Below are 14937 nucleotides of genomic sequence, written 5' to 3'. Positions count from 1 at the left end.
TGCAACATGGTGGTTTGCAGGTTTAACAAGCTTTGCAGCTCGCCTGCACATTCGTTTGAGGTGTCCCATTGTTCCACAGCAAACGTATCCTTTGAATCGACATGAATGCAAACGATGATCACCCCGCAGCGCCAACAAGGTGTTAATGGCCTTGCATTCATCACCCTTGACATGGACTCTGAGACATCTGCGGACGTGCAGCTGCAGGGGAGGGGGGCTGTGGGGGGGTGGGGAAACAGGTTTGCTTGGAGAGCTGGGGCAAAGGACTTCTGCTTTTCCTGGCCCACACGTGTCCTGTAAAGGCACTTACCTGTTGGATCCGACCGTTCTTGCCTCAGGTTTCTCGAGTCCTGGGAATCCTGGCCGCAACTATTAAATTTAAAACACAGCTAAAATCTGAGGCACACAGCGTTATTAAAATATTTAAATGACGGACCTCTGGGGAATAGGTTAGTTGCCCGCCCCCCCAAATGGAAATAGGTGCATTGGAGGCAGGTTGGGGTCAGGTTTCCCATTTTTTAATTTTGGGGGGTTAAAATTTCCCCTTACATGTATGAAAGCTTAAATGATAAGAGACGAAGAGCTGGGAAATATGACTAAATATTTACACAAAACACTGCAATAATTATACAAATTGTATTGAAAACAAGTATAGAAGTTATTTTTACATCTGAAAGTATATGTAAGCAGTAAGACAGTGACACTGTCATCCAAACTTGTTCAAATGAGTGATTCCTTGTTTTTAAATCATGACTTCACGCATTTTCACACCTGCTTTCTGCTACTCTGTTCATTGGTCTGTTTGTAGTTCATTTGTGTATGATAAGCAGCAGTTGTTCAGGACATTGCAGCTCCAAGTGGTGCTCTATTACAAGGTCTGGCATTAGCCTTCTACTGCCTGATGATGACGCTGCCTAAAATTAGCTTTCTTACTGATTTGCAATGATAGCCATAAAAGACCTAACCTGAATGGCATGTCCTCAGAAAAAGAACCAAAGTGACTGAACGCAGTGTGTTACTTTAACCAGCGATTAACATTTGTTTATGGTAAGCTTTTACCTAATTTGCCACAGTTGGCTTATTGAGGCTGTCAATTTACTTATAACATCAAAGAAAAACAAAGGTATTTAGAAGCTTGTTCAATGAAATAGAATTAAATCTAGTAATTCATTTTTGGGCATAGTTTCACAATGTTTGTGCTTCATTAGTCAAGTTTATATGGGTAACTATGTGCATTTCTGGAATGTGTTTAAGTGTTTTTTGTAGAATATTAGTTCAGTTCTTTGTCATATAGTACTTGTGGTGCAGCCACTCTTTGAATTAACTTTGCATTTGGATTGGAGAACAGTAAAGCTAAATAACTATGTTGGAGCCAGATTCTAAAAGTATATCTGCCTTTCATCAGCTTCAGACTTAAGCTATTAACCAGACAACCTGGCTGAATGGTGTAACATTCCAGTAGTGTTTTGCTGAATAAGTTGGAGCCAACATTCAGACAATGTTTTAAATTTTGATTTTGCTTGAAATAAGATTTCCTTTGAACATTATTTTGACTATGATGCTTAGACACAAACCCAGAGTTAATTACAAAAAAGTTGATAAGCTCCATGTAGAAATCTTAAAATTATTAATAACTTTTCCTGTTTGCAGTGCTGTACTATTTGATTACTCCGATTAATCAATGTTTAATTATTTTTATGAGCTTTAACTTTTGCTCACTGACATACCTCCCATGCCTTTATGTACTGAAGTTGGTGGCTTTCTTGATATTGTTAATTACAGACCAGAGTTATTGGAAAAGCACAGCTGATACTGTCCTTCAAAACATAAAGCTGCGTTCTTCAGAAATGTGTGCTGCATATCATGTAAATTTTGAGTGTTGGTTGAGGGATGAATAGAAACAGGATAAGTAGTTGTTGCTATAGAACTAGGGTGCTTCACAATGTGATAGGTGAGTGACTTTCAATTTGATTTAACTTACTCTGACAATGTGAATCTATGTAATAGGATAATGTTCAGTGGTACATCAGCTTTTGAGGTACTACAGTGCGAGAACTCCAGTTGTTATATGAAAACCATTATATTCTTTGCTGACTTGGTATACTCTGGACAGTTTAATGATGAAATTGTACCAGGTTGTTCTGAATATATAGGCCTAGCAATTTGATTGAGTAGTGCCCAGTGTTTGGACGCTACAGGTGCCATTTTGGTTCAATAATGGTGTCTCAGCAGCGCACACACAATTCTGGTGAGATACCATCTTGGTGAGGGTGGTAGCATGGCGTGGAGGTGTGTGGCAGAAATATAGGCAGATCGCGATGTCAATCAGTGTGTAACACTGATTTCATGATAGCGCTGCCATTTTGTCCTCAACGCTGGAAGTAATACCCTGTGTTAACGCCACAAAACTGTACATGCTTTCAGCAGCAGCAAGGACACCCTATCGGCAATATTTAACTCCTCTCAGGTCAGTTGATGATTCATTTCAGCCCCAAAACGGCAGCGGTAGCAGAAGCAGTGTCGCAAAAAAGTCAATGCCGGGGCACTCAAAGACCCAGCTAAGAGAACCCTATAGAGCCAGCGCCTCACTGCTAACCTGGTGACCCTTAATGGCTCCGAGATGCAGAATTCCCATAGCGCTTGGTCTGCCCTCCAGGCCATCATAACCCGTGCCTGTGAAGAGATGCTCGGTCACTCAACCTGGAAACACCAGGACTGGTTTGATGAGAATGACCAGGAGATCCAAGAGCGAATAGATCGCAAGCTCAGGGCATTTCTGAACCTAAAATAACAACCCAACTCAGGAGCAGCAAAACAGCTCTAGAGACAGCTTAAGGTTGAGGTCCAACAAAAAACCCGCGATCTAAAGAATAGATCATCATCATCATTATAGGCAGTCCCTCGAAATCGAGGAAGATTTGCTTCCACTCTAAAAGTGAGTTCTTAGGTGACTGAACAGTCCAATATGGGAATTACAGTCTCTGTCACAGGTGGGACAGACAGTCGTTGAAGGAAAGGGTGGGTGGGACTGGTTTGCCGTACGCTCCTTCTGTTGCCTGCGCTTGTTTTCTGCATGCTCTCGGCAACAAGACTCGAGGTGCTCAGCGCCCTCCCGAATGCACTTCCTCCACTTAGGGCATGTTTTTGGCCAGGGACTCCCAGGTGTCGGTGGGGATGTTGCATTTTATCAAGGAGGCTTTGAGGGTGTCCTTGAAATGTTTCCTCTGCCACCTTGGGCTCGCTTGCCATGTAGGAGTTCCGAGTAGAGCACTTGCTTTGGGAGTCTTGTGTCGGGCATGCAAACAATGTGACCCGCCCAATGGAGCTGGTCGAGTGTGGTCAGTGCTTCAATGCTGGGGATGTTGGCCTGGTCGAGGACGCTAATGTTGGTACGTCTGTCCTCCCAGGGATTTGCAGGATCTTGCAGAGACATTGTTGGTGGTATTTCTCCAGCGATTTGAGGTATCTACTGTATATGGTCCACGACTCTGAGCCATACTGGAGGGTGGGTATCACTACAGCCCTGTAGACCATGAGCTTGGTAGCAGATTTGAGGCCCTGATCTTTGAACACTCTTTTCCTCAGCCGGCCGAAGGCTGTGCTGGCGCACTGGGGGCGGTGTTGAAATTCGTCGTCGATGTCTGCCCTTGCTGATAATAGGCTCCCGAGGTATGGAAAGTGAGCGCCTCGAGTCTCGTCGCTGAGATCATGCAGAAAACAAGTGCAGGCAGTGGAAGGAGTGTGTGGCAAACCAGTCCCACCCACCCTTTCCTTCAATCACTGTCTGTCCCACCTGTGCCAGGCACAATAATTCCTGTATTGCACTGTTCAGTCACCTAAGAACTCACTTTTAGAGTGGAAGCAAGTCTTCCTCAATGTTGAGGGATTGCCTATGATGATGATTCATTTCTACTAGCTCTATGTAGGTTTGTGGAGGTGTTTGCAGCTTTCTAGAGTTGTTTAAAGTTGGTGAGGTGTCAGAGAGTGATACTGCAGATGGAGAAGTCCTTGCTTCGGACTTCAAGGCTTTTGGTCAGATCACTTGCTCCCAGTCATGGGGGCTCTAGTTGTCATCCCCCTTGGCCTGCTGCATGACAGGGGGGTAGAGCAGAGGCACCAAAGAAGAGGACAAGCTGCTCGCAGAGAGTGGAGGAGGAGGAGGGGGAAGAAGGGCTCTCAGCAGGCCTGACTGACCTATGGTCTTCTGAAAAAAAAATATTTATATAACACCTTTCATGACCACCAGACATCACAAAGTGCTTTACAGTCTATGATGTACTTTTGGAGTGTCGTCACTGTTGTATTGTGGGAAACACAGCAGCCAATTTGCACACAGCAAGCTCCCACAAACAGCAATGTGATAATGACCAGATAATCTGTTTTTGTTAATTGAGGGACAAATATTAGCCAGGAATAGTGCCATAGGATCTTTTACATCACCTGAGAGAACAGATGGGGCGTTGGTTTAACATCTCACCTGAAAGACATCACCTCTAACAGTGCAGCAGTCCCTCAGCACTGCACTGGAACAGCAGCCTAGATTTTTGTGCTTAGGTCTCTGGAGTGGGACTTGAACCCACAACCTTCTGTCTCAGAGGCAGGTGTGCTACCCACTGAACCACAGCTGACACAATTCTCTGAGAGCAATTCTTTTACTTCAACCTGAACCAGGAGCAGTGTGTGTGAAGCACCTGCGCTTTACGGAGGAGGTGCTCACAAAACTCTCTCACCTCTTTCAACCTTCTTCTTTCTTCTTAGGCAGCCCCCGGAGTTGAGGATGACTTGCTTCCACACTAAAATGAGTTCTAAGGTGACTGATGAGACCAATGCGGGATCCACAGTCTCTGTCACAGGTGGGGCAGATCGTATTTGGAGGGACGGGTGGGTAGGGTGCTTAACTTGTCGTACACTCCTTCCACTGTTTATACTTGGCTTCCGTGTGCTTCCGGCGAAGAGACTCGAGGTGTTCGGTGCCTTCTCTGATGCTTCTCCTTCACTTTGAGCGGTCATGGGCCAGGGTTTCACAAAAGTCGGGGAGGATGTTACATTTTTTCAAGGAGGCTTTAAGGGTGTCCTTGAAGCATTTTCTCTGCCCTCCTGGGACTCGCCTGCCATGACGTAGTTCAGAGTAGAGTGCTTGTTTCGGGAGTCTAGTATCGGGCATGCGGACAATGTGGCCTGTCCATTGAGTATGGTCAATGCTTCGATGCTGGGGATGTTGGCCTGAGAGAGAACATTGATGTTGGTGTGCCTATTCTGCCAATGAATTTGCAGGATTTTGTGAAGGCAGCATTGGTGGTACTTCTCCAGGGCTTTGAGGTGCCTAATATACATGCTCCATGTGTCTGAAGCATATAGGAGACAGGTATCACTACTGCTCAGTAGACCGTGAGCTTGGTGCTGAGTTTGAGATCCTGGTCTTCGAACATTCTTTTCCTCAGGTAGCCGAAGGCACACTGAAGGCAGTGTTGGACTTCATCATCGATGTCTGTCCTTGCTGATAGCAGGCTCCCAAGGTATGGGAAGTGGTCCACATTGTAACCAGACCTCCAGTTTCACACCAGCGCAAGGACAGTGCTGCCAATGGCTGTGAATGTGACTGTGGCCCTGAATTTCTTCATGTGGGGATCCTTCCAGGCAATATCTGTAACATCTCACAGTTTTCCGTCCACTGCTACATAAGAGAGGTGATAGAAGCTCTTTATACCAGGAGAGGGACTTCATTTGTCTTCTCTCTGAACAGAGTGAAGCAGGCAGAGCATGCACATGGCGTTGCCAGGATAGTGGGCTTCCCCATGTTACAGGGCACCACTGACTGCGTGCACGTGGCTCTACGGACACTTGCTTCTAAATGCTAAAATGTACCGCAACAGCAAAGGTTTCCACTTGCAGGATGTGCACTTGGTATGCGACCATGATCAGCACAACATGATGGTGAATGCTCAGTATCCTGGCAGTAGGTATGATGCTTTTATTCTGCACCAGTCCACTGTTCCCTCAGTGTTTGAGCCATAAAGACAAACCAGAGGGGGGCTACTGGGCGACAATGGCTTGATCACCAGGCTCATGAGTCCGCTCCACAATCCAACTACACTTGGCCAGCATGTGTACAATGAGAACCACGCTGCCAACATCATAGAGCAGACCATTGGGTTGCTGAAGCAATGGTTCCGCTGCCTGGATTGCTCTGGAGAAGCCCAGCAGTACTCACCAGAGTGTGTGTCCCGATTTGTAATGGTCTGTTCTGTCCTCCACAAACCGGCTATCATGAGGGCACAGTCCTTGCCATCAGGTGTATGGCCAACAGCTCAGGAGCAGGAGGAAGCGGAAGAGGAGGAAATGGAAGAGGAGGAGGAGGAAGCAGTAACCCAGACACCCAATTTTTGGCTGGGATTAAATCATCTGCTTGTGGCACTGGTGAACGCAAACTCAATTCCCCAATCAAAATTAATACCAGACTTTACCACTCCTCTGTTACTGACCATCACAGCATCCTCTTGGCCACAATGTTGAAATAAAAGCAAACATTCAAATCTAATTTTATACATTTATGCATCCAGTATTGCATCAAAAAATCTACAAATCACCATTGTGCACTCCCTTAGTGCCTGTCTTGTGTGTGCGTTTGCCCTTGTGCTTCTATACAATGCTAGCCGCAGTGGCAGCAGCATGGCTTGTGGAAGGCTGCTGACTTTCAGTGGGGGAGACTGCAGATGGCTTGCAGGCCGACCTTGAGCTCTGGGCCTAGTAGGCCTGACTTCAGTCTACAAAATCTATCCTCATAGGAAAGCCCTCTCATCCCAGGAATCAATCCAGTGAACCTTTGTTGCACCCCCTCTAAGGCAAGTATATCCTTCCTTGGGTACGGAGACAAAAACTGTGCACAGTATTCCAAGTGTGGTCTCACTAAGGGCCTGTACAATTGCAGCAAGATTTCCTTACTCTTATACTGCAACCCCATTGCAATAAAGGCTAACATACTGTTATGTATGTAAACCTGTAATTATCATGTCTAACCACCAGAGGGCTTATCCCCTGGAGTCCCAAGGGATCCCACAATGTATATAAGGAGGCCTCACAGGCTGGAGAGGCACTCTGAGATCTGTAATAAAGGACTATGGTCACACTTACTTTGAGCTTGCAGTATCTAGTCTGACTCCTTATCCAAGACATAACAACTGGCGACGAGATACAGATGACGATCCGCAATGCAATAATGCAGAGAACTGTGGGCATCCTGGAGAAATTTTCAGAGGGAGATGATTGGGAAACCTTTGTGGAGCGCCTTGACCAATACTTTGTGGCCAACGAGCTGGAAGGAGAAGGGAATGCTGCCAAACGCAAGGCGATCCTCCTCACCGTTTGCGGGGCACCAACATATGGCCTCATGAAAAACCTGCTCGCTCCAGCAAAATCCACAGACAAGTTGTACGCTGAGTTGTGCACACTGGTCCGGGAGCATTTAAACCCAAAGGAAAGCGTTCTGATGGCGAGGTATCGGTTCTACACGTACAAGAGGTCTGAAGGTCAGGAAATGGTGAGCTACATCGCCGAGCTAAGGCACTTTGCAGGACATTGCGAATTTGAAGGACACTTGGAGCATATGCTCAGGGACTTGCACACCTGTAGCTGAACGTCCGCAGAGTCCGCCATCAAGGATGGTGAATACAAGGCCATTAACACCTTGTTGGTGCTGCGGGGGTGATCATCGATTCCATTCATGTCGCTTCAACGGATACGTTTGCAGGGGCTGTGGAACAATGGGACACCTCCAACGTATGTGCAGGCGAGCTGCAAATCCTGCTAATCCTGCAAACCACCATGTTGCAGAGAAGGACAGATCCATGGTGGATCATGATGAACCAGAGCCTCAGATCGAGGAGCTCAGAGATATATAGGATGCACACATTTACCACAAAGGGTCCCCCGATAATACTGCAGGTTGAATTAAATGGACTCCCGGTGTCAATGGAGCTGGACACCGGCGCAAGCCAGTCCATAATGAGTAAAAAGACTTTCGATAAGTTGTGGTGCAACAAGGCTTCAAGGCCAGTCCTGACTCCCATTCGTAACAAACTTAGAATGTACACAAAGGAAATGATTCCTGTAATTGGCAGTGCTACCGTAAAGGTCTCCTATGATGGAGCGGTGCACGATTTGGCACTCTGGGAGGTACCGGGCGATGGCCCCACGCTGTTCGGCAGGAGCTGGCTGGGAAAGATACGCTGGAACTGGGATGACGTCCGAGCGCTTTTGTCCGTCGACGACACCTCATGTGCCCAGGTTCTAAGCAAGTTCCCCACGCTGTTTGAATCAGGCATCGGGAAGTTCCAAGGAGCAAAAGTGCATATCCATTTGATTCCGGGGGCGTGACCCATCCATCACAAGGTGAGAGCGGTACCTTATATGATGAGAGAGAGGGTGGAGATCGAGCTGGACAGGCTGCAACGAGAGGGCATCATTTCGACGATCGAATTCAATGAGTGGGCCAGTCCAATTGTTCTAGTCCTCAAGGGAGATGGCACCGTCAGAATCTGTGGTGATTACAAAGTAATTATCAATTGTTTCTCACTGCAGGATCAATACCCACTACCAAAGGCAGACGACCTATTTGCGATGCTGGCTGGAGGGAAAATGTTCACGAAGCTGGATTTGACCTCGGCCTACATGAGCTGGAGGAATCTTCGAAAGGCCTTCCACTGTCATACTTTACTTTGAGCTCACAGTGTTCAGTCTGACTCTTTCTCCATAGATAACAGTTCGGACCTGGAATTTTAGGTCTTCATTGAAACACCTGTGAACTTTTTGACATGGAAGCAAGTCATCCTCGATTCGAGGGACTGCCTATGATGACTAAAGTGATAACTGGGAACAATACCCCGAGAGGTAACTCAGAGATATTGTGCCTTCGCATTATTAAAACATAGTGACGACTCAGTCCCAACCAAAACTGGTGCAAGGCAGGAAATGGCCGGGCCATTGTCTTCCAGGAGTTAAGCCAGTTAAGCAAGGTCAGTTTGAGATCGAAACCCATTACCTGATAATGGGGGCCAATAACTCAGGAAATGACAGACATTCAATAATCAGCACCAATTGTCTCTCCAGATGCAAGGCCTGGGAGCGGGAAAATGAAATATCATTTTTCACAAAGATTTCAAAGGCTACAAGCCAATCCAGGTCATGGTGGGGGGTGGGCTACGCGTGTCCAGACGGATCACCTGAGTCAATCGATCGGTCAGTATTGACGGGAAGAAAGGTGATGGGTTTTGAGGATATAAGGAGCCGTTTTGCAACAAGCTCCAGCTCAGGAGAAAGCTCCAGCGGAAACTCTGGTAAGCTAAAGTTCAAGCTCAAGTTTGAAGTTCTCTTCATTTCAACAAAATACCGCCAGAAGCTGAGCGATGTTCTTCAATCCTCACCAATGGACCTCGACTCAAACTGGAACTTGGATACTGCGTCGGTGATATGGAACCTGGAGCGAGACGTACAGGAAGAAGCTGCAAGCAAGACAACAACGGGCAATCAGGGTAAGCATATTGCCTGCACCTACACATCCGCACGACCACTTAGCTGTGTGAGGGGGTGATTGTAAGTCCCAACCCAACCCAAGGGGTTTAGTGCGGGGAGGGGTCCTGTGTTAGTTTATTTCATGGGAGGGTTCTTTTATTAAGCCGTGGTAACTTAGCACAGCAGGGCTTATTGGATAAGCCAGGGTTAAACTGTTTTGCACTGCTTATGACTGGTGTTAATCTTATTAAACACAATACGGTTGAGCCTGAAAAACACGTGTCCGAGTCTGATCTGTCCATATAATCCCTATCGTCCAGAACTTGTAGTAGGAGGTGCGTTTCGGTATACCCGAGAAAACCACCGACAGATATTGGCGACTGGCGGCAGGATGATAGGTTTTGTGTCAGATCATAGATAGTTTTGAGGGCAAGAGACCCGGAATGGAGGATAGGATTTCCTTCGATGTGTTCAATAAGATTAACGTGTCTCAGCCATGGGTGCTGGAGATGCTGCGCCCCAGAGTCCCCAGGATAGAGCTGCTGAGTGGACAGATAGCAGGGATCACAGGAAGTCAAAGGAGAAAGCGATTTGACTCCTGTGTCTGCAGAAGCAAGTTCAACTGATCAGGGAGCAGGTTGAAAAGCTAGGGAACGAGCTTAATGAGTGTGAGGATAGGTCAGACGCGAGGGAGATAGTCGGGAGCAGACTATTAGAGGAACTGCACGGGGAAGGGCAGGAAAGACATGCGCAAGAGACCTCCCGTAACATGGTTGAATACCTACAGTGTCAGGTTACAGAGGCCAAGGTAAATGAGCAGACCCTACCCGAGGAGAATGCGAGGCTAATAGCGAGAGCTGATAGCTTGGAGGGTCAGCTAAGGGATAAAAAGGTAGCTAATAAAGTAGCCAGGAGTAGAGGCTATGAGGAAGCAAATCACGAACCCTGTAAGGAGAGGATCCAAAAATTGACCCAAGCCTTGACCGGAGCCAGAGGTATGGCTTGTTTAATGTCACCAGGGTAGACTGGGACAAGAAGGGTCAGGAGCCTGATAGGGCTCAGGACAGGGAAGTCTGACCGGCACCCGAAGCGCCACGGAGACCAATGTGTCCTCTGCGGCAGCAGAAGTTTGGTCCACCTGCACAAAACGGTGACCAGGGCCCGCTGCAGAGCGATACCATGGTCCCATACATGACCCCTCAAGCCGCAAGCCATGCTAGCAGGGCCGCCCAAGCTCAACAGGGAGGGAACTCCTCAGTTCACTTTATGGAAGTAGAACAGGTAGGGGGGGATCAACGGATGTAGTGAGGGCGAGATCAACAGGCTGATGCTGTCCTCCCTTGACGGGAGATTGTATCAGGGCTTATCTGCAGCCACAAAGCGAGGAGGAGGCACCACAGAGGGGTTGAAAAGTGAGATCCTGAGGGCCATGGGGCATACCCAGGGTAGCCCGTTCTTACAAGTAGAACGGACCAGGCAGCTGGCCGGTGAGGCACCAGAGGCATTCGTTTACAGGCTGTGGCCTGTGTACGTAAAGGCAACTAGCGGGATGCGCGACTGCGCGCAGTTGATAGGGGCCCCCAGGAATCACTGGTTCAGGGTCCTTGTGGCGAACAGCTTGCCAAGGATCAGGGCCATGGCAGAAGTGTGGTTTGACCCAGAGGACCTCGCGAATATGAAGGCAGGTGCTCAGAAAGCTGAGTCTAGCCTTTAAGGCCGATTCCAGGGAGGAGGTCAAACCAAAGGGAAGGGTCCATGAAATGAAAGCCAGTGAGGGTAATAGGAAGGAATGGCGACAGGAAGGGGTTAGTACCAACAAGTCCAGAACTTGTTTCAGGTGTGAGAAGCTGGGACACTGGAGGTGAGACTGCTCGTTCCCAAAAGGGGGAGGGGGGCCAGTTCGAGGGGGTCCTCCAGTGCAAAAGCCACATGTTACAGAGGTGGAGGGGACGACCGACGAGTCGTTCGAGCTTCTGGTGGCCGCCCTACGGAAGGTTATGGGGGAGAACAAAGGCAAGTTAGACACTGCCGCGAGCAGTGAAACGCCTACCGCACTCGTATGTCCCCCACCCTGACTAGAACGCGCCCAGCCTGAATACCTGTGTCTGCTCACGTACGATGAATGGGGCAGGCCCTGTGTAAAGATGGGGGTGGAGACGGTGCAAGGGAAATATTTGGTGGACACTGGGGCTTCCAGCACGGTGGCCCATTCAAAAAACCCGACCAATTCACCCTGGTCTAGCAGGGTCCCATTGAACCTCATGGGGTTCACAAGGAATGAGCAGGCTGGGGTAATCTCAAAACCCCTGGCCATAGAACTAGGATCCCTCCATACCACTTGGGGGTGCATCGTGAAACAACGGGAACAGCCAGGATCGGGAGTCCTCGGGGCTGACTTTATGTTAGCCAACTGAGTGATTGTGGATTTCAGATAAAGCTGAGGAGGTGATAGTGATCCCAAGAGATAGGGAAGGAAGGGGTAGTGTGTGTAATATGGAGCCCAAGGGGAATTACGACCTCGGGCAGCTGGTCTGTAATACCGGAGCCAAATATCTGTAATACCCCAGCGAACATATGGGACAAGCTCACCGCATTCGCCACTCACAAGCACGACTGTGGCAGGGTGACAGGAGTAGAAGTCAGGGTGCAAGGGGACTCCATGTCACGGCCACAGAAACAGTAGTTTCCCTAGAGAGGCAGAAGCCGACTTAGAGATGGCATTGGGATCCCTCGTAGAACAGGAGGTGTTGAGGCCCATAGTCACCCACGTAAACTCACCACTTTGGCCGGTTAAGAAGCCCGACCAGTCATGGAGAGCCACCGTGAACTAACGTGTGCTCAATAAAAATATCCCAGCCTGCGCGCCCACTGTTGTGGCTGCTGCTGACCTCATAGGGAGCATGCCAACGGCCGCAACCACTTTCACGGTCCTGGATATCTCCAATGGGTTTAGGTCGATTCCCCTTAAACCAGTACAAATTTGCCTTTACATTTAAAGGGCAACAGTATACCTGGACATGCCTTCTCCAGGGGTTTCACAACAGCACCTCCATATTTCACCAGTGTATGGCAGATGCACTCAAAGGCTTCAGCTGACCCAACCAGCTAATCCAGAATGTGGATGAATTGCTTTTGTTCTTCATGGAGAGGGAGGAGCACAGGCCATGCTGAACGAGCTGTTGAAGTTGTTGCGGGAGACAGGGTTTAAAGTGGACCCAAAGAAAGCCCAGATCGGTCGGGAGGAAGCCAAATTCCTCAGGCTGACGGTAAAGGCTGCTGAGCGAGCGATAGATGAGGCAAAAAGGCAGAACAGGAGTTACCAGCCCCCAAGGATGTAACCGGGGTCAGATCCTTTCTGGGACACTCAGGGTATTGCAGGGACTTTATAGAAGGTTATGCGGCTACGGCAGCCCCTCTGCTTTGGCTCCTCCGCAAGGGAGTCGGGTAGGAGTGGGACCAGAACTGCCAGTAAATTCGGCCCAAGGAGAATTTACAGACGGCACCCACATTGGGAGCCATTAACAGCAGTGAGGAATTCTTTTGGAGGTAGCCGTCAGCGGGGATAGCTTGAGCGCGGTGTTGCTCCAGGAGTGGCACGCAAGCTACAACCCATGGTCTACTCCTTAAAGGTTCTCACTGAAGGAGAAAGGGAATACTCCAACGTGAGAGGCATCTCCTAGCTACGCACAGGGCTGTAGTTCCCAGTTCTTTCAGGGATCATCCCTGATAACTTTATTAACTCACCACACCCCCACTCAGATGTTGTTAGGTGGGAGGATAAAGGACGGAACAGTGAGCAATGCCCATACTGCTCTCCGGATTTTATTGCTCTTGCAAATGAATCTGAGAGTGCAGGGGTTGACAAGAGCCAAAGCTGGCTGTGAAGTTAATCTACCCATGGATGGCCCATGCATGTACTGTAGAAGGGGTGTGGGATGTAGATGTGGAATTCCAGGCCGGGACACACTCGACAGGCCGGGACATCTACGTAGACGGGTCCAGTTCATAGAAACATAAAAACATAGAAAATAGGTGCAGGAGTGGACCATTCGGCCCTTTGAGCCTGCACCGCCATTCAATGAGTTCATGGCTGATTTCTCGCCAAATCCCTTGATCCCCCTAGTAGTAAGGACTACATCTAACTCCTTTTTGAATATATTTAGTGAATTGGCCTCAACAACTTTCTGTGGTTGAGAATTCAATGGTGAATGGGGAGCGTCTCACTGGGTGTGGGATTTATCACCCCACAGCTAAGGTAGCGAAGGCCATTAAACTCCCCAGCACCCCGAGCGCTCAGCATGCCGAACTGTCGGCAGTGGCGTACGTGGTTACCCACCCCGACGAATCCCCCACCCCCGATACCATCTGCTTGGGTTCCATGTTCACCTGTAATTCGTGCACAGAGTACTTGGCCATTTGGGCCAGGCGCGGTTTCAAAACCGCAGATGGGAAGCCCCTAGTAACAGCACCGTTGCTAGGGAGAATTTTAGAAGTCATGGGCACCCGGGGAGATTACTACATACACAAGGTTAAAGCCCATTCAAAGACAGAGCCCAAGGCGGAGGGCAACCAAAAGGCAGACGAGCTGGCCAAACAGGGGGCCAAGGAAGGAGTATTCTGGGATCCGTACAGAGCAGGTCCGGTAGCAGTAATCCTGGACAAGGGATGCTCACAGGGGGTAGCTTTGGCCCCGGACTTAAAGCAAGTCCAAGCGCAGGATCCCGTACTTAAGGCCGTCCTTGTAAAAAGGGAGAACGGTGAACCGGTAGAGGGTCCATTCGGGGAAGCGGATATCATGGTTAAGGAAGTGATGGGGGATCGTTGGATAGTTCCAGCACAGCACTGTGAGGAGTTCCTCCAGTTGGCCCACGGGGGCCCGGGAGCGGGACACCCAGGGCCGGAAACTACCTGGCAAAGGGTAGAGGAGGCGAAGTGATGGTCCCATCTCAGGAAGGAAGTCCAAGAATTTTGTGCGAATTGTTTCGTGTGTGCAGCTAACAACCCTGATCCCCAGCGCAGAAAAGCCCCCATAGGATACACCAGGGTAGCGGGACTGTGGCGGTCCCTGCAGGTCGATTTCATCAGACCACTACCCACCACTAAAGCAGTTAACAAGTACTGCTTAGTCCTGGGTGGAGTGGAGGCCTTCCCATGCCGAGCAGCCACGGCACTAGCGACAGCTAGGATCCTAGTGAGGGAAGTGTTCTCCCGATGGGGATTGCCACAGGCCGTGGAGTCCAACCAATGGGAGCCATTTCACGGGGCAGGTGTTGCAGGCCACCTTAAAACTTCTGGGAATACAAGGGAAGTGACATGTGGCTCACAACCCCCAATCATCGTGGATTTTAGAACGCATGAACTGAACACTGAAAGAAACACTGAGGAAGGAGATAAACCCGTTCCTGCAGAGATGGGACGAGGTCTTGCCTC

At 49.0% G+C, this 14937-nt stretch overlaps 1 protein-coding gene across 9 annotated transcripts in view; it reads left to right on the top strand.

Moving 5' to 3' along the window:
* The first annotated feature begins 862 nt into the window (after positions 1-862).
* The window catches only part of LOC139260132 (myopalladin-like), a 635514-nt gene continuing 621439 nt past the window's right edge, over positions 863-14937 (top strand). For 3 of the 9 annotated variants that reach the window (XM_070876326.1, XM_070876331.1, XM_070876330.1), the window contains exon 1: positions 863-1047. The gene's annotated coding sequence lies outside the window, so the exon portion shown is untranslated. The remainder of the gene's footprint in view (positions 1048-14937) is intronic. The other 6 variants (XM_070876327.1, XM_070876324.1, XM_070876335.1 and 3 more) reach the window with 4 other exon arrangements.

Source organism: Pristiophorus japonicus, chromosome 3 (assembly GCF_044704955.1).
Source record: "Pristiophorus japonicus isolate sPriJap1 chromosome 3, sPriJap1.hap1, whole genome shotgun sequence".
Taxonomy (NCBI): Eukaryota; Metazoa; Chordata; class Chondrichthyes; family Pristiophoridae; genus Pristiophorus; species Pristiophorus japonicus.
The sequence above is the reverse complement of the archived record's forward strand: the minus strand, read 5'-3'. Positions and strand labels throughout refer to the sequence as shown.